Here is a 23,274-nt window from a genome sequence, read left to right as displayed (position 1 = left end):
GTGCAATTCTCATTTTTTGACGTGCATTATTTCCAGGCTTTCCACAGACCACAACAAATGATGTGGCAGGCCGAATATGGCCCTGGGGTTAGGGTTAGAGTAGGGTTGGGGTTAGAGTAGGGTTGGGTTTAGAGTAGGGTTAGGGTTAGAGTAGGGTTGGGTTTAGAGTAGGGTTAGGGTTAGAGTAGGGTTGGGTTTAGAGTAGGGTTAGGGTTAGAGTAGGGTTAGGGGTTAGGGTTAGAGTAGGGTTAGGGTTAGAGTAGGGTTAGAGTAGGGTTAGGGTTAGTTTATCTTTTATTATAGTCTACAATGTCCAGTCTTGTCACCCAGCAGCATCCCCAATGCTAGGATGCATTTACTCTTTTATTCTTTCCCATGACAAGCAGCTTGCACACGTCTACACAAATACATTTGTGCGTGCGCGTGTGTGTGTGTGTGTGTGCGTGTGTGCGTGTGCGTAGAGCACTACTACACAACAAGGCAACAATAGCGCGCTGGTTAAAGTCACTTAAGGCAATGACAACGCAGCTTGAATATGCGTCATGCAATGTCGTGTTCTGCAACCAAAAATGTTTCTTTCAAAATAAAACCACAGCTGGATGCTCAAAGGGCACGAGGACACAGGGAAGAGGAGACACGGCAGGGAAGGGACTGATGGAGGAACCAGGGAGTCAAGGAACCAAGAGGAGTACATTTGAAGCCAGAAGGGGAGAGAAACAAAGGAAAGGAGTGAAGGAGTGAGAACTCTATGGAAGGAGCAAGGAAGCAAGGAACTACTAAAGGAAAGAAAAAGTGAGGACTGATATAAGCAGAGGGAATGAGGAACCAAGGGGATACGCAAGGATGAATGAGATAGATAGGAATGAAGGGAAGTAGTGAGGATCTTACACAAGGATTTAGGAGACAGGAGAAGGGATGTAGTGTCAAGGGTGAGTAAGCAAGTCAAGGAATGAGGCAGCAAGGACCTGAGGGAAGGAGAGAAAGGAGCCGGGGGATGGAGAGAGGAAAGGAGGACGAAAAGTGGCAAGGGATCGAGGGAAGTAGTGAGCGATGAAGAAAAGGCAACATTCAAACGCTAAACGCCAGACTAAGGTGATGAAGGTGTTTGAGATGTAGCAGCTAATTTGCTTGTAGCGCTTAAAACGAATAAAACAGTGAAATGAACGAGTGACCTGCTAGAAAACAAAAGAAAAAAAGAAAAGAAAGTTGAATTTAAGTTTTTTTAAAGATTATATTTGAAAATTAGGTTGAGGAAAAAGTAATAATATTGGAATAAAGTCCAAATATTATGGGAATAAAGACATCATTTCACGCAATTTTACAATAATGTCATTTTAGTAGCATTAAAGTTGAAATCATAAAGAAAAAATATGTTAAGTTGCAATATTATGAGGAACAAATGTACAAAACAATAGTGAAAGGCAAAGCACTTTATTTCGAGAGCACAGTTCGTAACGTAATCCTAAATGCTTTACAGAAAAGAATTCCACAAACTATAACATCATTCTAAAATCACTACATAAAATTCCATAAACCAAACAAATGGAAAATGAAGAGTGCAGATAAAATATTTTCAGTTTTCCAAGGCACAGTTGAATAGAAGAGTTTTCTGGATTTGATCGTTGCCAACGTTGAGGATTGTCGCACATCGTCTGGAAGAGTTTGGCAGCACAGAACAGAAACGCAGCCTCGCATGTTTAGTCCTGACTGGGGGCGCTCCCTCAGCTTCTCATGGGGCTCAACATGTCAGAGATGTACTTTGGCGTGAGACCATGAGAAGACTTGTACACAAGCACAGCTGTTTGCAAGTCTATTCTCTGAGCGACAGGAAGCCAGTGCACAGACCTGAGTACTGGTCTCGTGGTCATATTTCCTGGTGCTATTCAGGACTCGAGCAGCAGCAGCAGCAGCTGGAGACCAAGGAATGAATTAGTCTGCCTTAGACACTTGCCGTGATCTTGGGAATACTTTTAGGTGGTAAAAAGCTGATGATCTTGATTTCATATGGTTGTTAAAGGGGGACATATTGTGCTTTTCCGCTTTTCTGACCTATAAATGTTGCTACAATGTTGTATTCTCGTGTTAAATGATGCCAACGTGTCAGATCATGAGGTTTGCGCAATTGGAAGTGAGACCTGAAAGCAGTTTTGGACGTCTCTGCACGAGTGTTTTACATATTTTTTTTTTAAACATCCGAGTTCCATTGATGTCAATGCAACCCGGACTTCCTTATGCCCAGGAGAACGCTGTAGGCCTGCCCTGAAGAGTGTCATCCAGCACACCCCAGATTGATCTACAGGTATATCCATGTCAAATGGTTAGTCCTACCTTAGTTTTGGATGGATTAGACTCAGAGGTTTGTTCCAAAACCAGATAAACAAAATTTTTGGTCATGCTATGTAATAAAAAAAGTAAATTCAGCTTTTTTTAAAACTTTGTTTTGAACGCTTTGAAGAGCTGTTTTCATAACCATATTTAACTCCACAAATCCATTAGGGCTGTCAAAAATAGTGCGTCATTAACGCACACGCATCATGGCAAGCCAGGCTCTCCATTTTGACGACAGACGGCGAAGGTGAAGCTCCCCACAGAGTCACACAGTGCCTGACGCTCTTTTATAACTTGATTCTTACCTGAACACATCACCAGCAGAGCAATTCCAACACCTTATATGTATCTCCTACTCCAAACAAACGTCTCTAGTCCATTCGTTGCAACAACACGTCCGCATTGTCACGAGACAGAGCGTGAGATGCGTTCACGGACACTCCGAACATCACAACAACATCTTTATCATGCGTGTGTGGGTGGTCTCAATGAACGGAAATCCAATGAAAATCAATAAGTGGATATTCTTATCACTCACTTTGTAACTTTTAATGTGGAAGTGTGCTCGGAAATCCCTGAAAATTCACTCAAAACGTGCATTCAACTTAAATGCCGTGGTGTCTTTGAACGCCACTCCTCATTGCTCATAATAACACAGTTAAGCGTGTGATTCAAATATTCTGCTGTTATAGAAACCAGTGTTAGGGAAATAGATTTTCAGACGTGTGCAATCTCTTGGTAAACTTGATTTCAATTTTAAGTTCATTTGGTGCTGTTAATACAATCTTTCTTTCAATAAAATACAGTAAAAATGAGCATATTTCAGAGATGATGATGCTAATAGTTGAATGTATTTTGAACATGCATACAAGTTACATTGGACTCCATCACAGTACAATTCACTGTTCTACATGAAAGCAGTAGGAAGAAGCAAAGCTTATTTAATCCTACCCCCCATCTGTGTCACATCAATTGCAATACATTTGTTTACTTCCTGTATTGAAATGTACTCTTTTCTAGTTTCAAATGTGTAGGAAAATGATGATAATCCCGATTCACTAATTTGAAAATACTATAAAAAAAATTGGATCGGAAGCCAGAAAATGTGGACTGAGACATCCCTACAGCTGCGTATTAGCAAGTACAGATTGAACAATAGGGGTCCCAAGATTGACCCCTGGGGGACCCCACAGGTCATAAAACTGTGAAAAAAAGAGTAAAGTTGATAATTTTTTATTAAAATGTGTACTGGATCTTTTTAGCATATGGACATGTGTAGCTTTACAAAATATGAAAGTGGCAAAGTTGCACCCTTTCATTTTTTACGATGTGGCCCTCGCTGGAAGGAAAAGGTTTGGACACCCCTGGCCTAGTCTGTATTTTCAACTTCATAACTTCATAGTGCTTTGAGTTGTAGGGTAGATATGGCATTGTTAAAACCCCCACCCCACCCCACCCCCACCCCCACCCCACTTCAAGGCACTTGGCCCCTCCACACACACACACAAATATTTCATCCATGAGGTGTATAGACGTAGAGCAAGTAGATGAAGAGTTGTTGTGTCATCATGACAACACATTTGCTGGGGGGGGGGGGTCGGATGCTGACTATGCAGGACTATGGTATTTATCTGGGCCATGATGATGATGATGATGATGATTTAAGTGAGCGCTCTGAGCTGTTTTTAAATCCTCACGTCAGCCCTCATTTAACGTGCACGCCGTCAACTCCGGACTTGTGGAGCGCATTCCGCCGCCTCCCATTCCGCCGCCTCCCATTCCGCCGCCTCCCATGCACAGTTGCTTTATTTCAATTTAATTTAATTTTCTTTACAAATCTAGCGTCTGTTCCTTGGCTGGAGGGAAAGCGGTTGTGTAGCTTTTGTGTCATGTGACTTAACGTCCACCGGAGCGTGACTTTGCAGCGTTTGTGCTTGGCAGAGGTAACACGCGGGACAGCTTGCCGCTCGCACAAGTTACAAAGAGGACAAACAAACAAAATGAATCAGAAAAGTTTCGCTGCGCGGCGCATCCGCCAGGAACCGCTGCCTAACAGATGGAGCTTGTCAGTGTGTGTACGAGTGTGTGATTGTCTTATTCAAACACACACACACACACACACACACACACACACACACACACACACACACACACACACACACACACACACAGGCAGAGGTGGGGTTTTGATTTAAAGTGGCCACATGCTGCAGGGGCCGCACAGATTAGCAGTTGATAAATTAGCATCATGTGTTTTGTCCAGAAGCGTCCACGATGGCTTCTTTCAATGCAGGAAGTTGATCAGTACACACACACACACACACACACACACACACACACACACACACACACACACACACACACACGTACCTTCCACACACACAAGTATGGATTATTTTTAATCTTCAGCCTCGTCGGATATTTTCCATCCATTTAATCCTCCCCTCTACATGATCCGGAAGCTGACGAATGACTAATAGAATAAATCCCTCCTTGACTCTCACACGTGTCAGTCAGACCATGACGCTGCTGGCCCTTTAAGACAGAGGAAGGGCAGCCTGAGGTGTTTTGGAGGATGGAATAACACGCACGTTACATGTCGGGACTTACTTTGAACTTTTTGTTCAATCTTCCCGCTCATTTCTAGCCGTCAGGAAAAGCATCCTGTTGATTTTCAACAACAGTGGAGCCGGTAGCGGTACGTGTTCTCGGTTGCGACTCTGCTCGCCGTCGTTTATGCTCAGAAACCAGTCTATGCCCCAAGAATAACGTTGTTTTGAAGCACGGTCGACACATGGTAGTGAAGGTCGCTGAGGTCAGAAGTCAAGTCGGTACATCCATCAGTTAAAATCTTCAACGCGTCCTCCTTCCACCTCCTCTCATCCTCCAGCGAAAGCCACATCGTGGAAAATGAAAGTTTGATATTTTGCAAAGCAACACATGTTGATACGCTAGTAGGTTCTATCTAGCGCTACTGTAGTTCACCTCAGCTTTGTCATACAGGTGAGCAAACATACTGCATTATTAATATACATCGTTTCCCATTGGTTTATTTTCCAAATATGTTCATTTTTATTACATTTTAATTAAACTGTATTTTTTCTTTTGTCCTCATAATATTATGACTTATAGATATCTATATATATATAGAGGGTGAAAACCTTCAAGTTCCTTGGCACACACATCAGCGAGGACCTCACCTGGTCTCACAACACCCAACAAATTCTGAAGAAGTCCCAAAGGAGACTGTACTTCCTGAGAAGACTGAGGAAATTTGGCATGTCCACCACTATCCTGAGTTGCTTCTACAGATGCACTATGGAAAGTGTCCTTACCGCCTCCATCACTGTTTGGTACGGTAACTGTACAACACGTGATAGGAAGGCACTCCAGCGGATGATCAAGACCTCACAGAACATTGTTGGGGCAGCCCTCCCCTCACTGCAAGACATTTATAAATCCAGAGTCCTACGAAGAACACACAACCTCATCAAGGACAGCACACATCCACAACACTCATTATTCACACTCCTACCGTCAGGCAGACGCTACAGGAGTTTGAAGTCCAGGACCACAAGGCTGGCAAACAGCTTTTACCCACAGGCCATCAGGCTTCTCAACGAAGCACTCGCACACGCCGCACGCAACACACACACACACTCATAGCACTTTATTTATTTATTTGTATTATTTATTTGTATTAATGTCTCTTCTGTTGTTGTTGCTTAATTTATTGGTATATATGTTTATGTGTTTATGTTTCTTATGTTCTTACTCTTTCATTTGTTTTCTTTCTTTTCTTGGGAGAATGAACAGAATAAGATTTTCATTGCATGGTATAACTGCTGTTTTACCATGCACATGACAATAAAACTCTCTTGAATCTTGAATATATATATATATATATAGATATAGATATATAGAGATATAAATATATAGAGATATAGATATATAGATATAGATATATATAGATATGTACAGTACATATAGATATAGATATATATAGATATGTATGTATAGATATAGATAAATATATCTATCGATAGATATATATTTCAACTCTATGCTACTAAAATGACATTTTTCCTCAAAATAAAAAATAAAAATCTTTTATCAGCTTTTTCCTCTTTATTGAACTTTCTTCTTGCAAGTGTTCTTCTCATAATTAGGATTTTATTCGTGAAACATACAGTATGCATTTTTTTGCAACCCGATTTTCCACAAATCACAACTTCATGTGTTCTGTTTGTTTTTCAGAATATTACATTTAAAAAATGTACAGATTTTTTTGTTAACATTTTAACATTGAATATCAATAAAATTACTGGGTTATTTTTCCCCATAATATTATGATGTTATTGTCATAAAATTACAACTTTTCTCTCCAAATTTTTTTACTGTTTTGTTGTAGAATTATTGCTGACTTTTCAATGTTTTTTAAATGTATTTATTGTTTTTTAGGTTTCTTGTTAAATGATAGCTTTTAGAATTATAAAAAAACAAACGTGGGCTGAAAATGGCCCCCGGGCCGCACTTTGGACACCCCTCTGGTAGCCACTTCTGTTCAGCTGTGTATCATCACGAGAACCCTGCAGATGTTTTTTAATGCACTGTTGCTCTTTCAAGTGTTTGTGTTAATAAAAGTCAAATAAAACAAGAAATTAGTACATGAATACGTCATTTAATTTAATGTATTCATTTATTAAGTAATAAGTTAATGAATTAAATTGATTAATAGTGAATGAATGAAAACAACAAACGAAAATACTTTAATTGGACAATAGGAATGAAAGTAAAGATGCGATGTTGGTGGAAGACACTTTTGGAAAATGATGACCAAAAGGGTTCGGGTTAGGATTTGGGTTAGAATTAGGGCTCGGGGTTAGGATTTGGGCTCGGGTTCGGATTTGGGCTCGGGTTAGGATTTGGGTTAGAATTAGGACTCAGAGTTAGGATTTGGGTTCGAATTAGGGCTCGGGGTTAAGATTTGGGTTAGAATTAGGGCTCGGGTTAGGATTTGGGGTTGAATTAGGGCTCGGGTTAGGATTTGGTTTTGAATTAGGGCTCGGGGTTAGGATTTGGGTTAGAATTAGGGCTCGGGGTTAGGATTTGGGCTCGGGTTCGGATTTGGGTTAGAATTAGGGCTCGGGTTAGGATTTGGGTTAGAATTAGGGCTCAGGGTTAGGGTTGGCAAACTTTCTAAACGTCCTTTCATTATGTTCGTCTTGTATTTCGTCCCAAAAAGCTTTTTTCCCTCTTGTTTCCTTCCAATCGGTTTGCACAAACAAGGAAAGTGTGTTGCTGGGAAGAAGAGAAGGCTTGAAGCTGAGATGAATAAAAAGGAAGCTTTGTCGCTGCCACTCAGTCTTTGACAGCAAGCACACAAACAGCTTGAGTGGCACTGTTAGCACTTTGTGTGTGTGCGTGTGTGTGGTGTTGTGCTGGCAAGCGGCCATCACATGCTCCGCCTCTCTCTTCCTCCCTACCACCTCTCACTCTGTCCAATTTGACATATGGGACACAAAAAGAAGCTAACAGCTAGCTGGTGTTAGCATGTAAGGTTTAAGGCTCAACAAGGGACAGGAGTGACACATTCAAGGTCTTCATGGCAGTACAGTAGACTACCAAGAAGCCTCGTTGGTTTTCATCTCGACAGTAGGTGCTCGCCACCTAGGAGCATTCATAGACGACACCCCGCTGTATAAAAAATCCCCTTCAGAATAAAAGCACAAAGTTAAGATGGGTGCTTGTGTGTTAAATTGTGACTTTATTTTCACGTGATTGGACACAATGGTCGACTTGCTGCGTGTGGACATGAAAAAGTATTGGGACATTCTAGGTTATACAGGAAGTGAAACGTCAAGCTTCCTCTCTTCTGGCAAGACTTCCAACAGGATTTATTTAGTCCATTTGTGAGGTCAGGGTCTGAGTCCAAGATCGATATCTTTGACGCCGGTCAGAAAGAGCGACTGGACGAGCTCCTCAATCGTACACCGGAACAAGTGGCAGAAGACGAATATCTCACTCTGATGCTGAGAAATATTCAGCATATCATACACTGTCTTGACTATGCCCATGTCAAACTGGATGTCTTTATACAACCTGATCATGTGATGCTTCCACTCGGCCGGAAGACGTCTGAGATTGTCCGTGTGGGACTTGTCTCCATTTTCATTTTGTCCATTTGTGAGCTCACAGGGTGGTTTGATTGCGCTTGTGCAGCATATCCTGCACTCTCTCGACTATCCCAGTGTTGTCAAAGCAAAACGACATCAAAGTAGTGTACAGTCATCCCTCACGATACCGCGTTTCCATTATCGCTCCTTCGCTATATGGCGGTTTTCCAAAAAGTTATTAATAAATGATCACAATTTCATATTAGTATATTTCATATTAGTATATTTCATATTATTAGTTTTAAAAAATGCGTATTTAAACAAATTGTACTTATTCTCTGCCTAAATCAGGCCTTTTCAAGCATAAAAATGGCTAAATGAATTCCCTAAATGAACTCAAAAGGCAGAAGAAGCGTTGTAATTGTGAATGTAGTATTCCACATTGGCCACTAGGTGTCGCTAATTGTTCGGTGAGAGCGGCACACACAAAGGTTCCCTAGGGAACACATTTACTGTGACACTGCTCGAGCAGGAGTTTTATTTGCATCTTATGTGGCTTATTTGCTCTTATTCTGTCTACTATATCGGCTAATACGAGTTTAAAGCCATTTAAAGCCCAAAGGAAGTACGCTGTCCGGAAAAGACCAACAAGGAACTGCTAACATGTGAGTCTGTGATCTTATTTATGTCTAATATGTTGTGTTTTCTCTGATTATAGCTATTATTTTGGGTAATAGGTAAAGGTAAAAGGTAAAGGTGACTATAGGGGTGTTATTTCATGTCTAGAGTGCTCTAATAATGTTATATAGTGTATTTAGAAGGTGGTAAACAGGTTTTTGATACTTAATACATATGTCATATTTTCTCCTATTATGTGTACTATATTGGTAATAGGAGTGTAAAGGGACCATAGGGGGGTGATTTCATGTTTAGAGGGCTCTAATAATGTTAAAAAACATGTTTAGAAGGTCAAAAAAAGTTTTTGTATGTTTTATATCTTATGTCTACTATATTGGGTGTAAAGGTGACTATAGGGGTGTTATTTCATATCTAGAGGGCTCTAATCATGTTCAACGGATAGATGGGGATGTCATACAACTTCAAGTCAAAAAATCCAACTATCCATTTAAAAAGCTTAATTTATTAATATTGACTCATCTTTGGTGGAAATTGACTTATCGCGGTCGGGTCTGACACCAATGAACCGCCATCAACGATGATTGGATGTCTATCCCATGCTTGGATCATGTGATGCGACGCGGAGGGCTTCAGTCGATTTCTTCCACACCAAACTCATCCCAGCATGCCTTGATGGGCCTTGCCGTGTGACGAGGCGACAGATGGACAAATGAGAAAACGACGGTGGACGCTGTTAGTGTTGCACTTGAGCGTGTCCACCAAACGTCCACGCATCCATACTAAACGTCCACTCTAGCAAGCCTACTTAAGACCGCCATCACTTTCATGCAGGGATTCTCAAAGATCCGCTGGGCTCCACGTCTTCCTCTCTTCCCTCATAGATCATGGTGTGTGTGTGTGTGTGTGTGTGTGTGTGTGTGTGTGTGTGTGTGTGTGTGTGTGTGTGTGTGTGTGTGTGTGTGTGTGTGTGTGTGTGTGTGTGCGTGCGTGCGTGCGTGCGTGCGTGCGTGCGTGCGTGCGTGCGTGTTGATACTGTCCATCAGTGTGTGCAAAATAAAGAGGCTGACAAATCCTTTTATGTCATGACGTGCACATCAAGGCGCCAGCGTTTGTTTGTCTGCGACGCAGCGTGGCTTTTACACATGCTTATATCTTCAACACGAGTGTGTGTCCTAGCCCAACTACACTGTGTCAATGCGTGTGTGCGCATGTAAGTGTTTGTGTGTGTGTGTGCTCTTGGCCAAGAGTGTGAAATCACATTACGTGTGTTAAAACCCTCTTTGGACCCGTGGAGACGACACACAGACACACACACACACACACTTCCACACGTGCTCTTTGTGTACCTGTGCTGATGTGTATCATGTTGTTGTGGTTCTTTTTTATATGTTGTGTTTCCATCAAATGAAAGTAATAATGACAATGATAATTATGACTATATGTATATATTTATGTAAATGGTGATTATGTTCCTTTCAGGAGTCTTTGTACGTCAAGGACGCCAAATTCCAGTCAAAAAATGAATAATGATAATACAGTATATGCTAATATTAAATAAATATAATTAAAATGTACTCATTTTCTCAAATTTATATGCAAACACTATACGAAGAAGTATATTTTACTGATAAGTCATGATTATATACAGTCGTCCCTCGTTTGTAGCGGTCAATTAATCCCTGACCCGACCGCAATAAATGAATTTCCTTGATATAGGATTAAATGTTGAAAGGAATAGTTTTGTAGTTACAGCATAGAAAACCTGTTCATGACTTTCTAAATAAGCTTTTTAACATGATTAGAGCACTGTAGACATGAAATAACACCCCTATAGTCACCTTTACACTCATATTACCCGATATAGTAAATATAAGAGAAAATAAGACATAATAAGCATAGAAAATATTTACCACCTTCTAAATATGCTTTTTAACATGATTAGAGCCCTCTAGACATGAAGGAAAAGGCTTCTTGAGACGTCATCTGTACTTCTGTGAAGAAGGCGTCGGACGTTTCGCTCCTCATCCGAAGAGCTTCGTCAGCGAACTAATAAGTGCTGGTAGCTTAGGCCTTAAATACAGTAAGAGTGGGCAGAATTGGTGTGCCAACACCCTCCTCCTATTGGTTCCTTACACTAAGCCACTAAGAGGAACGGCCTCCCCAATCTGAACCCGTGCGGTGTGATTTTGTTGGACTTCTCTGCGAACCACAGTTTGTCCATCACAATCACCATGTTCGAACATAAGGATGTCCAGAAGTGCACATGGCACCAGGACACCCTAGGCCGCAGGTCTATGATCGACTTTCTAGTCGTATCATCAGACCTGCTGACGGCGACTGAGGATATAGTCGGTATAGACGGTGGAAGGAATACTTTGACGCCCTTCTCAATCCCATTGACATACCTTTCATAGAGGAAGCAGAGTCAGAGGACACGCCATCCAACGCGGACAGTTCCATCACCGTGGCTGAGGTATCTGGGGTAGTCAAAACGCTCCCCAGTGGCAAAGCTCTGGGGGTGGATGAGTTTCACCCTGAATTCCTCAAGGCTCTGGATGTTGAGGGACTGTCTTGGCAGACATGTCTCTTTAACATTGCGTGGAAGTCGGGAACAGTACCTCTGCATTGGCAGACTGGGGTGTTGGTCCCCTTTTTCAAGAAGGGTGACCAGAGGGTGTGTTCCAACTCTAGAGAGATCACACTCCTCAGCCTCCCTGGTGCTGGAGAGAAGGGTACGACCGTTAATCGAACCTCGGCTACAAGAGGTGCAATGTGGTTTTCGTCCTGGTCGCGGAACACTGGACCGGCTCTACACCCTTGCAAGGGTACTGGAGAATACTTGGGAGTTTGCACAACGGGTCTACATGTGATTCGTGGACTTGGAAAAGGCATTCGACCGTGTCCTGTGGGGGGTGCTCCGCGAGTATGGGATTGGTGGCGTGCCATTCAGTCCTTGTACAATCGGAGCAGGAGCCTGGTTCGCATTGCCAGCAGTAAGTCAAGCCTGTTTCCGGTGAACGTTGGCCTCTGCCAAGGCTGCCGTTTGTCACCGATTCTGTTCATAATTTTCATAGACAGAATTTGTAGGCGCAGCCAAGAAGTCGAGGGAGTCCAGTTTGATGGCCTTAGGATCCCGTCCCTATATTTTTGCAGACATTGTGGTCCTGATGGCCTCATCAGGCTGTGACCTGCAGCCTTTACTGGGACAGTTTGCATCTGAGTGTGAAGCTTCTGGGATGAGACTCAGCACCTCCAAATCCAAGGCCATGGTTCTCAGTCGGAAAAGGGTGGATTGCTCCCTCCGGGTTGGGAATGAGGTCCTGCCCCAGGTGGAGGACTTCAAGTATCTCGCGGTCTCGTTCACGAGTGAGGGAAGGTTGGAGCGTGAGGTCGATAGGCGGATCGGCGCAGGGTCTGCAGTAATGTGGTCGCTGTACCGGACCGTCGTGGTGAAGAGAGCTGAACCGGAAGGCAAAGTTCTCAATTTACCGATCGATCTGTGTTCCCACCCTCACCTATGGTCATGAGCTTTGGGTCGTGACCAAAAGAACGAGATCGCAGATACAAGCGGCTGAAATGAGTTTCCTCCGTAGGGTAGCGGGACTCACACTAAGAGAGGGTGAGAAGTTCAGTCATCCGGGAGGAGCTCAGAGTAGAGCCGCTGCTCCTTCACATCGAGAGGAGCCAGTTGAGGTGGCTCGGGCATCTAGTCCGGATGCCTCCCGGACGCCTCCCTGGTGAGGTGTTGTGGGCATTCCGCTGGAGGAATTATGTCTCTGGCCTGGGAACGCCTTGGTGTCCTCCCGGTGGAGCTGGAGGAGGTGGCCAGGGATCGGGAACTCTGGGGCTTCCCAACTGAGACTGCTGCCCCCGCGACCCGGACCCGGATAAGTGGAGGAAAATAGAATGGAATGGAATAGAACATTATTAGAGCCCTCTAGACATGAAATAAGACCCCTATAGTCACCTTTACACTCCTATTACCCAAAATAATAGATATAATCAGAGAAAATACAAAATACACATTGAAAATATGTTTACCACCTTCTAAATATGCTTTTTAACATGATTAAAGCCCTCTAGACAACAAATAACACCCTTCTAGTCACCTTTACACACATATTACCCAATATAGTTGACATAATAGGATAAAATAAGACATTAAGCATAGAAAATCTGTCTACCACCTTCTAAATATCCTTTTAAACATTATTCTTTAATAATGTTAAAAAAGACATGAAAAAGCACCCCATAGTCATATTTACACTCCTGTTACCCAATATAGTAGACATAATACGAGAAAATGTCATATAAAACATAGAAAACCTGTTAACCACCTACTAAATATGCTTTTCAAAATTATTAGAGCTCTTTGGACATGAAATAAGACCCCTATAGTCACCTTTACACTCCTATTACCCAATATAGTAGACATAATAAGAGAAAACACATTAAGAATATAAAATCTGTTTACCATTCTAAATACACTTTATAACATTATGAGCCCATTATGAACCCCTTTGTGTTTTTCTGGAATAGCTGAATTGGATTGTGTTTAAACCCTACTGACCAAGGTGATGCAAGACCCTTGCTCCCTCGTGTATGAAGCAGGCACACCTCCCTACCTGACTACCCCATGTAAAGGGTTGAATCTACCCCATTGAGTGAGAGACCTCTAAGTCAAGAGCGAGGGGAACTCGCCCAGGTATTCACGGCCTGTTCGTGCAGAGACGGCCCTGCTGCTTCCGGACCGCTTTATGTTCTACGTGACACCGGACCCTCTAAATGGTTTGCTGCAATCGACAAGGACCTGGGCTCATTTACCTATTCGCGATCAGACAGAGGGACGTTATTTCTTTGGGAAAGAACTGATTCGGTTAACGTCTGTTTCGGTTCGAGGCGGACCTTCTGGAAGGAATCGATGACGCTAACCAAGGTTTCACTGTATGTACATACTGTATATAAAACATACGGGTAAAGGTAATGATTCTTTATATTTAGAGAAAGAGTCTATACTGCGTGTAGTGAATGTGTGTTGTGTATTTTCATAGCGTGAAGATGACTTCCTCTTCCTTGAAATGCAAATGTTGATTAAAAAAAAAGTAACTGGGCCTTAAGGTCAGGCATCAAGTATATTTATTCTTTTCCCCGCAGCACCGAGTCTGCACATGAAAGTGGTCAAGTCTTTTCATTTGCACAAATGTCTTTTCTTAAAGCGTGCTGACGCAGCCTCGGGCCTGCTGATGAAAAGCTCATGCCGCCATCATAACTTTTACTTTTACCTAAATGAAACACGCATGATGATGATGATGATGATGATGATGCTTTCAGCTTCAACTTAAAAGCTGACATGACATAACATGTGTAGGACACATGTAGTGTATGTTCCCTTTGCTAGTGCATAACAGCACCTTAGCTTCTTCCAAGACTCCAAGTTGGTCCATGTAGCTTACAAAAACACCTACAACACGTCAGCAATGTTCACAAAAACACCTTCAAGACTCAAAACTATCCTTATCGTTTATGAAAACGCCGACATTACACGTATGCTAATTTCTTCCAATGCACGCATTTGTCTTTGATGTTTGCAAAATTACCTACCGCTTCCTCAAGACTCCAAACTACCTTTGATGTTTACCAAAACCTGTCACCTTTTGCATTCTTAGGGGAAAAGAAGAGAAATTCTGGTGCAATTTCAAGTTAGCTTTCATGAAAGTTAAATGTTGAAACAAGAGGGCGCCGGAAAAGAAGGGCAAAATACTGTAGTCTCGCGGTGAAAACAGGAGGACTGTGGGTATGCGTCAGCTTCATCGAAGAAGAGTGTAAATTGTCTTTGATGTTTACAAAACGCGTCAGCGTCTTTAAAGACTCTACACGGTTTTCAATAAGTATCATTTGTTACCATTTCCAAAACCATGTGCGTTACTTATGTTGAAGACTCTAAATTGTGTTTCCAAAAAAATCGTACATTCGGCTTATTCAGGTCTAAATTGTCTTCAATCGTCTTTTCTGTTTACAAAAACAAGTTTGTAGCGTCGTCTTTGATGTTGGCAAAACCACGGACCATTCATTCCTTCATCACTCTACAACATGGTTCTTTGAAGAGCAGTTATCAAGCTTTCCAATCAGAACCCCTCCTTTGTCCAAGAAGAAAAAATGTGTAGATTACGTTCTTTGAAAACAATAAATTGTCTTCTTCGTTCCGAGAAATGTTAGGTTCTTCAAGGACTCCCGCTTGTCTCTGAGGGTTTCATTTTGGCCAGTACTCAAAACCATCTTCACTGTTTATAAAAAATGAACAACTTCGGTTTCAGGGTTCAAAAATAGCTTTATGTTCTTTGACAAGCATAAATTGTTCCAATGTTTCCCAGTCTTCTTTCTCTTATCCGATATTATCGGACATCACTAATTATATTATAATTATATAACTTTTTCCCCAACTTAATTTTCCAAAAATTACAACTCTATTTCGTTATGTTTGTCGTCTCCTAATATTACCATAAAAAAACATCTTTCTTTAATATTTAAACTTTATGCTACATAATATTCCGTTATTTCAGTAAAATTGTTCCTTTAGATTACATTTTTTCCTCTTAATATTTTGACTTTATTCTTATAAAATTATTGAAGATTTTTTTTCTTTTTTTGCTGTTTTTTTGCTTGTCTTAGTTTTCCTGTTAAATGCTCTTTTAGGCCTATTAAAAACAGCTGTGGGCCATGAATGGCCCCCAGGCCGCCCTTTGGGCCCCTGCTCTGTGTGTCAGTTGTGTGATTGGCAGGTGTAGGGTGTGTCCCAGATCACAGGAAGTGGAGGTGTTGGTGTGTCGGTTCCCCACAGCGTGAATGTCGCCCCATTCACAGTCGTCACATGCGTCCCCCACCTCCGCTTCCCGTCCCCTCTTTGTTCCCTTTCTCCTCCGAATACTAAAAGAGCTTACGTAACGGCGGTTGGCTCGGCCGCCGCAGAGGATCATCCGTCGCATCTTGCAGCCCCCCCCCCAACTCGTTGGTGGAGTAATTTACATGAGCAGCGGATGGACGCTCGCATGTTGAGGTGTGACGAGGACGTAATCGAGTTTGTTTAGATCCTTCCTGCCTCTCGGCAGCCAGCCAGCAGGCACTTGAAGACTTGTGTAATAGAAATGTCTGTCACGCTCTGTCTTGCCGTGTCTCTTATAGAAATGTCCATCATAGCCAAGCCCCCCCAACCCCTCTAGTTCCTAATCCCAGAGGCATCAGAAGGAGGAGACGTTGTCGGCCATCAAGGATGTGTGGCGTTATTTCACTGGAAGTCAATCACTGTGTTGACAGGGACGAATGGGGGTGGGGGGTGGAAGGGTCATGAGAGTCACAACAAACCACATTGCCAAAGATGTCTTGAAACTGTAGCCAATCAGAGCGTCCGCAGGCTTTACGAGGTGTCGTCACGCCCGTCCTCCTCTTCGCTTCCTGCTCCGTCCCGCGTGTCGTTTACGCCCGGTGATGCGCGTACGCTCGTGCACGTTGATGTCTGACATCCCACGGCGCCACAAAGGTTTTCAGGCGAAGCCACGTGATTAATTTGTCCGTCTGAACGTGGACGGTAGGGTGTCAGCTTCAATGTTCTTCTTCTACTCCTCTCGCGATGCACACAACAGGGTGGACGTCTGTCCAAACACGCACCCCTGCTCTGTTGCCTGTGCTATTATTTTCCTGACAAGTACACCACGTGGTGGCGCGCTTATTAAAACCCGGATTGACTCAATGCACGGACCACAACCCATAAGGGGCGCCACAAATGGCATTTACACTCCACCTCCATGTTGGTTCTGTCCAGTTGCCACATTTTGTTCACAAATGCTTTGTTGATGTGCTTTTTTGTGTTAAAGAGACAGGACACCCATTTTTACATTGGGGAAACCAAGCAGCCACTGAGCAGGCACATGGCACGACTAACTCTTCATGTCAAGACTCTGCGGTCTACCTGTGCCTCAAAAAGAAAGAGCACTCTTTTGAGGACAAAAATGTCCACATGCTGGACAGAGGAGGAAGACGGTTTGAAGGAGGAGTGAGTGAAGTCAGCTTTGAACAGGGGTGGGGTCTACCTTTCTCCCACATACAATGCTGTCCTTTCATCCTTTCCTAAAAGACTAAAGACTAAAGACTCAGGTGGGTCCATGACCATCATTACATCTAAATTGGATGCTAACCAAGGTGATACCACCCAAACCACCATTGTTGGCGGGCAGACGCCCCACTCTCAGACTAGAGCTGTCCTATCTAGTCTGACTGGTGAGTGTCCCGCCTAGTCTTTGAGGATGAACTGATGAAGCCTGACGGAATGAGAGGCCAAACATCTTGTAAAACAACCTGAACAGTCCAGTTGTGAGTGACTGAATAAGAATATTCACAGGCGCCTTTAAGAGTGCATTCCATGCCAGTAGGTGGTGCTATGACTAAGCCATTGTTTTTAATGTGTGGTTCGCACAGAAACATCACAGGGCCACCGTGGATTAATTGAGATTAACCACGGTTAATCCACTTGCCATCAATAGGGCCATTATGTTAGTTGTTGATTCAGACGTCACGGTGCGCATCAATCATGCAAATGAATGAACGAATGCATGCATGACCATTTTGGGGTTTTTGTTGTCCTTTCAAATTTGCTGTCTTTCTGAAAGCAGTCTAATTTAAAAAAAAAAAAAAAAAAAGATTGAACTCTAACTCTAACACTAATCCCAACCCTTAACCCTTAACCCTTAACCCTTAACCCTAACCACTGATCCTGCATACACACGGGCCAGTGGCGACACAACCAATCAGGATTTATCTCGTTCCATGTGTACCATGTCAAACTGGACCAGACGTTTGACAAAGACGTAGCTATACAGTGTCGTTTCCATGGAAACAGCCCCTTAATCTCCTTGGCGGAGGTAACGAGATTACAGCCGTCGAGGCTGAAAGGCAGCGGGGGCGAGCGTGCCGCAGATGAACCTTTAAGATAAGGCCGGCGTGGAGCGGAGGATGGAAGGACAGAAAAGAAGGGGAAAAATGGAGCCTGACAACTCCCGCGGCTTCATCTCGCGCTCCTCCAGCGACGCCTTTCAACGCCACCGCCGAATCCACTTTGTGAATCTCTCCGCCAGCCTTTAAGCAGACAACTTTACACCGACGAGCGCGGCGCCTCATAAAGAGCGACTGTCATGGCTGCCGGCAACAAAGAGAATACGAAGCGCGGGCGTCCGCATTTGTGACACAAATACCTCAATTATTTGGCAAGCCGGCCCAAAATAGACGCGCATCATCAGCGGGCTCCGAGACAACATGCATGCAAATACGTATTCCCCCTTTCTTCTTACGTGATCTTGTGGAGAGCTGAGAAGCTTCAGGCCTCACTCAGGAACGTTTCACTTTCTGGCATCTGATGGCTGCACTTGCTTTGCTTTTTGCTTTTTGCTTTTTGCTTTTTGCTTTGGACGTCACTGCAGCCCGAAGTCCTCAAGATGCTCTCAGACGTTTCATATACTTCTTCTTGCTCATACGGTCGCTTCTCACGCGAGGAGAACGGGGTCGCAGGGTTCGACAAGTCGTAGTGAAGACCTTTTAAGAGCTTATTCGAGACAACGTAGACTCATTCCACATCCAAGCCATGAAGCATGAAGGAAAATCTGCACAGGTCCTTTTAGTTCCGCTTTGGGTTAGTCATGTTGTGCGATACCAGTGATTTCGTTTCCGATCCGATACTGAGCAAAATTCAGGCTGGTATTGGCGATACCAACCTGATACTGATACTTCAAAGGTGCAAATTCACCTAATGTGTCTGGTAAATTGGTAGAAGTTGTGCATTTCATATCATAGCACAGACATTCATTCATTCATTCATTTGAATGAATTCATAATGCTAATGTTATGAATTATTCATTTGAATTTGAATTCATAATGTGGCAGTGACCTAGGCAGTAAGGTCCCGACCTGGGTCCCAGAAACTGCCCCGCCCACTGGGTTGTCGCTCAGCCTCCCCCCTTCCCCCCACGCCCACCCTTGGGTAAGGGCAGGAAGGAAGAGGGTGTGTTTAAAAGTTCTTTAGGGTCTTTGGTGTGTACCCTGCTTCATTGTTTCCTCAGAGAGCTCACCGCCAACACCTGGCATCCCAGGTGTGTGCTTCACTCTTGCTTTGAGCCCGGCAGGGGTCCTTGCGCTTGATCCAAAGCCACTGGCTGCTTCTTTCGGCCGCTTCAGAGACCGATGGTAGAGGAAGCCACAAAACCTCTGCATCCTACTTCAGCTGGATAGCCCTTGGCCTTCCCTCCTCGTTGTTGTGCATCTGCTGCCAGATCTGTGTAGCGCAGCTTCTTTTGTTCGTAGGCCTCTTGGGAGGAATCCTCCCATGGGACCGTGAGCTCTATGAGTGAAGGGGACATAGCACCAAGTCTGGCCTGAGGGTGGTGGTTGCAATCTCTGGGGGAAAGATTAGTTGCTTGCCAATATCAAGTAGCATCGTCCAACCCCGGGCCACGGCTAGCTGGCTAGTTTCTGGTTTGGTAGGGGGGTGTTTGGGCAATGAACAATAAAAATAAAATAAGTAATATAATAAAAGCATTCCAATGAAATGAGGGAAAGGCTTCTTGAGACGTCATCTGTACTTCTGTGAAGAAGGTGTCGGACGTTTCGTCCTCATCCGAAGATCTTCATCAGCTGGTGCTGGTAGCCTCGGCCTTAAATACAGTAAGAGTGGGCGGAATTGGTGTGCCAACACCGTCCTCCTATTGGTTCCTTACACTAAGACGAAATGAATGAATAACTCTCAAGAGCTACTTTATTCACAAGTCACACACGGCTCCGTTTCAACAGACCAACGTTTCAGACTTCAAATGACTATCGAAAGTATTGATATTTTCATTTGAGAATCGATTTTAGAGCATGAAGAGCTGGTATCATAATTAGCTATTAACTATCACTATGGGTTAGGGTTAGGGTACCCAAAAATGTAAACATTAAAGAGTGGGATCGTATTGAAGACATTTTATGAGATTAGAAGTGAATTTAAGGCCTAAATTCAAAGAATTGGATTTTAGACACGTTGTGTCTAGCCTAGCTTGTCACAGCATCCAATACAAGCACTTAGGAGTTAGGAGTTAGGAGTTAGGGGGTTAGGGGGTTAGGGTTAAAGCGTTAGTGCAAGTGGAGTTTGTCTTTGCGACTGAGGCTCTTATCTAAGATAATAATGCTCACCTGTGATGGACACTGACTTCACACAGGTGAACATTGACGTTTGAACAAAATGTAAACGCCCAATTTGTTTGAATTTTCAAATTATTTATGCAAAAACAAAGTTGGAAATGGGAAATAATTCCATACTGCGGACGTCATCACATCATCGGACATCCCTAGTTCCTGGCCTTTTCCAAACAGTTTTGATCGCCTCTGTTGTTAGCGCTCTGTTAGCAGCTGGACCTTTTGTTTGCAAGACAAACGTGTTTGATGAAACTTTGTAAAGACTGAACTTGCCTTGGTTGCTTTTAGATCACAAACAAAGATTCTACGATACAAAAAGTGTGCAGACATTTTTTCTTAATTTAAAGAAAGTGCTAGCAAGGATTTGTTTAGATGTAATGATGTTGCGTACGCGGCGCTGGAACGTAAACTCCAAAGCCATCAATGGTTACTTTCCAACAAGACGTCAACAGTGTTACACGGTTCCCGTTAAGATTCCATCACACTGAGACTAAACCATCAAACAAGGGCAGAAAAACACAAATTCAATTGTCTTTATATTTCAAGGAAAGTGAGCCATGTTGGAATTAGCGTTGCCTGGAAATATTACTGAGATTAAAATCCCTGCACACTCCTGGATTTTTGGTGGAAAAAATAGGCCACAGAAAACACATCATTCATCGTAAGTGCGTAATCATTTATAAATACTTTGCACTTTGAATTTCATAACTTCACTCTATCACATTCATTCAAAATGATTGTGCCAGCCTGCAAACACTAAAGCTAATCCCGCACAATGCCAAGCTAACAACAAGCACAGACACACACTGCTACACAACCTGGAACTTGAAATGCCACAGAGGGTGAGTCCACGTGTACTCGCATCCAAAGCAGTGACTGCTGATGATGTACAGTGTGGAGGTTGGCTTGGACGCTATGAATCTTGCACGAAGACGTGATACTGAGCGCTGAGGAAATGTAACAGGCATGTATCACAAGGAACATGAAGGACCAGAAGGAACATGAGTGCAGATGATGAATGATGCAACATGGGCGCACACGCACACACACACACACACATAGTGATGTGATACTATGATGTTAGCTGGTACAAATGTGTTTACGATGAAAGGATACGAAGGGCCATGCAAGTCACTCCAAGAAGGAAGTCAAGCGGAAAGCAGACATCCGTCGCTTCCAGCATCTTCTCTTCACCCCAGTTTAACCCTTGCTGCAAACTACAACAATGCACAAGTCAGCATTATTCTGCCAGCCAGGACAGACTGTTTGCATTGGATGTCATCGTTGTGGCCTTGAGTAAAGACTTTGGCTTCATGTCGAGCACCCATTGGAACCAATTCTGGTACTTTACTTGCCTTTTATGGAGCCGGGGCTTTGAGGGGATCTGGTTTGGTGGCTGCAGGATTGGGTCTCTGCCTTTTGCAAATGATGTGGTGGATGAGAATCAGCGCCTCCGAGTCCGAGTCCATGGTTCTCACCTGGAAAAGGGTGGCATGCCATCATTAGGGATGAGGTCCTGCCCCAAGTGGAGGAGTTAAGTACCACATGAGTGAGGGAAGGGAACACGAGATGGACAGGCGGATTGGTGCGGCGTCTGCAGTGATGCAGACTCTGCTGCATCGGTCCGTTGTGGTGAAGAGGGAGATGAGCCAAAAGGCAAAGCTCTCAATCTACGTTCCTACCCTCACCTATGGTCATGAGCTTTGGGTAGTGCCCGAAAGGACACTACCCAAACACACTACCCAAACATTTCGGCCACAAGTGGCCGAAATGTTTTTTTTCTGTAGGGTGGCTCGTGCGGGAAAAACTGGGAATAGAACCACGGATCCTCCACATTGAGGGGAGCCAGGTGAGGCGGCCTGGGCATCTGGTCAGGATGCCTCCCGGGCGGTTCAGGGCACATCGGACCGGTAGGAGGGAGGATTTCAAACACACGTTCATGAATACTCGTACGCTTTACTGCTCTTGGGTGCGCATTCTGTTGCATTTTCACCGCTTTGACTTTCTTTGTTCAGCCAGCTGACGTTGCGTATACCAACGGGAGCAAAACTCAGTTTTCAGACGCTGTGCGTAGCATCATGTGCACCTCCAAAAAGATCCTCCAGCAGCGACACTGGCGCTTAAAAGAAAACCGCACTTTTTTGGGGAATTTTGCCCATCATCCACAAACCTTATGTGAGACATGAACACACGTCTTTCTCTTTTCTGTGCGTTCTAAAGATGTAAAAACAGATAAAAAGAGGCAGCTAATTAATACACGTAATGGGACACACCTATTCCGCCTAGCAAGGCCGCTATTAAAACACCTCCAACAAGGTTTTATGGTTTTCTATGCAGGTACATTCATGATAACATGATAACATGTCATACTTACAGTATTTTGCCCTATTTTGGTCATTATAAGCTTTGAGTTTTAAGTTTTAAGCGCACAGGGGGGCTAAACTCAAAGCCTACTTTAGGTTGTGGGCCGAACTGGCCGAACTACCCCCCACCCCCCCAACTTTGTATCTTTATTATGTAGCCTGACATTTTCAACACTTGTATATTTCTGCATATTGAAAGTATTAAAAAGCTTCTTGTCCTTTTAAGCAACACAATTGGTGAATGAAGCACACTCATATGGAAGTACACACACACACACACACACACACACACATGCTCGTTTGAAGTTGCCAACATGACAAGACATGCTCCAGAAGGCTTTACAGGGGTCGCATTAGGAGTATGGGTGATGGGCAAACATTTTTGTAGTTTTCCTTTAAGGGTGTGATTGGTCGGCTTGTGATATGTTATTTCCTGAGTGTATATGACTCGTTAAACAACTCCGCAAACGCCTTGTCCTCCAATTTCGGATCTACTGACAGCTGTCACTCGTGGATTAGTTCCAGCAGCAATAACACTCCGATTCTCTCATTCACTCACAACGGGAGGCTAACAAGCCAAATAGTGGACGAGGTTGTTTACCCACAAGTCAAGG

The 23,274-nt window shown here is 43.5% G+C and overlaps 1 protein-coding gene across 7 annotated transcripts in view; it reads left to right on the top strand.

Annotated features, from left to right (window-relative positions):
• Positions 1 to 23,274, top strand: part of LOC129183196 (protein ELFN1-like) — a 114,020-nt gene that overhangs the window by 79,936 nt on the left and 10,810 nt on the right. Inside the window, exons 1-2 of one of the 7 annotated variants that reach the window (XM_054780180.1) lie at positions 6,514 to 7,477; positions 7,508 to 22,207. The exons of 4 other annotated variants lie outside the window; for them this stretch is intronic. The gene's annotated coding sequence lies outside the window, so the exon portion shown is untranslated. Of the gene's footprint in view, positions 1 to 6,513; positions 22,208 to 23,274 lie in introns of those variants that run through there. 2 more of the 7 variants (XM_054780179.1, XM_054780177.1) reach the window with 2 other exon arrangements.

Source organism: Dunckerocampus dactyliophorus, chromosome 6 (assembly GCF_027744805.1).
Source record: "Dunckerocampus dactyliophorus isolate RoL2022-P2 chromosome 6, RoL_Ddac_1.1, whole genome shotgun sequence".
Classification (NCBI taxonomy): domain Eukaryota; kingdom Metazoa; phylum Chordata; class Actinopteri; order Syngnathiformes; family Syngnathidae; genus Dunckerocampus; species Dunckerocampus dactyliophorus.
The sequence above is the reverse complement of the archived record's forward strand: the minus strand, read 5'-3'. Positions and strand labels throughout refer to the sequence as shown.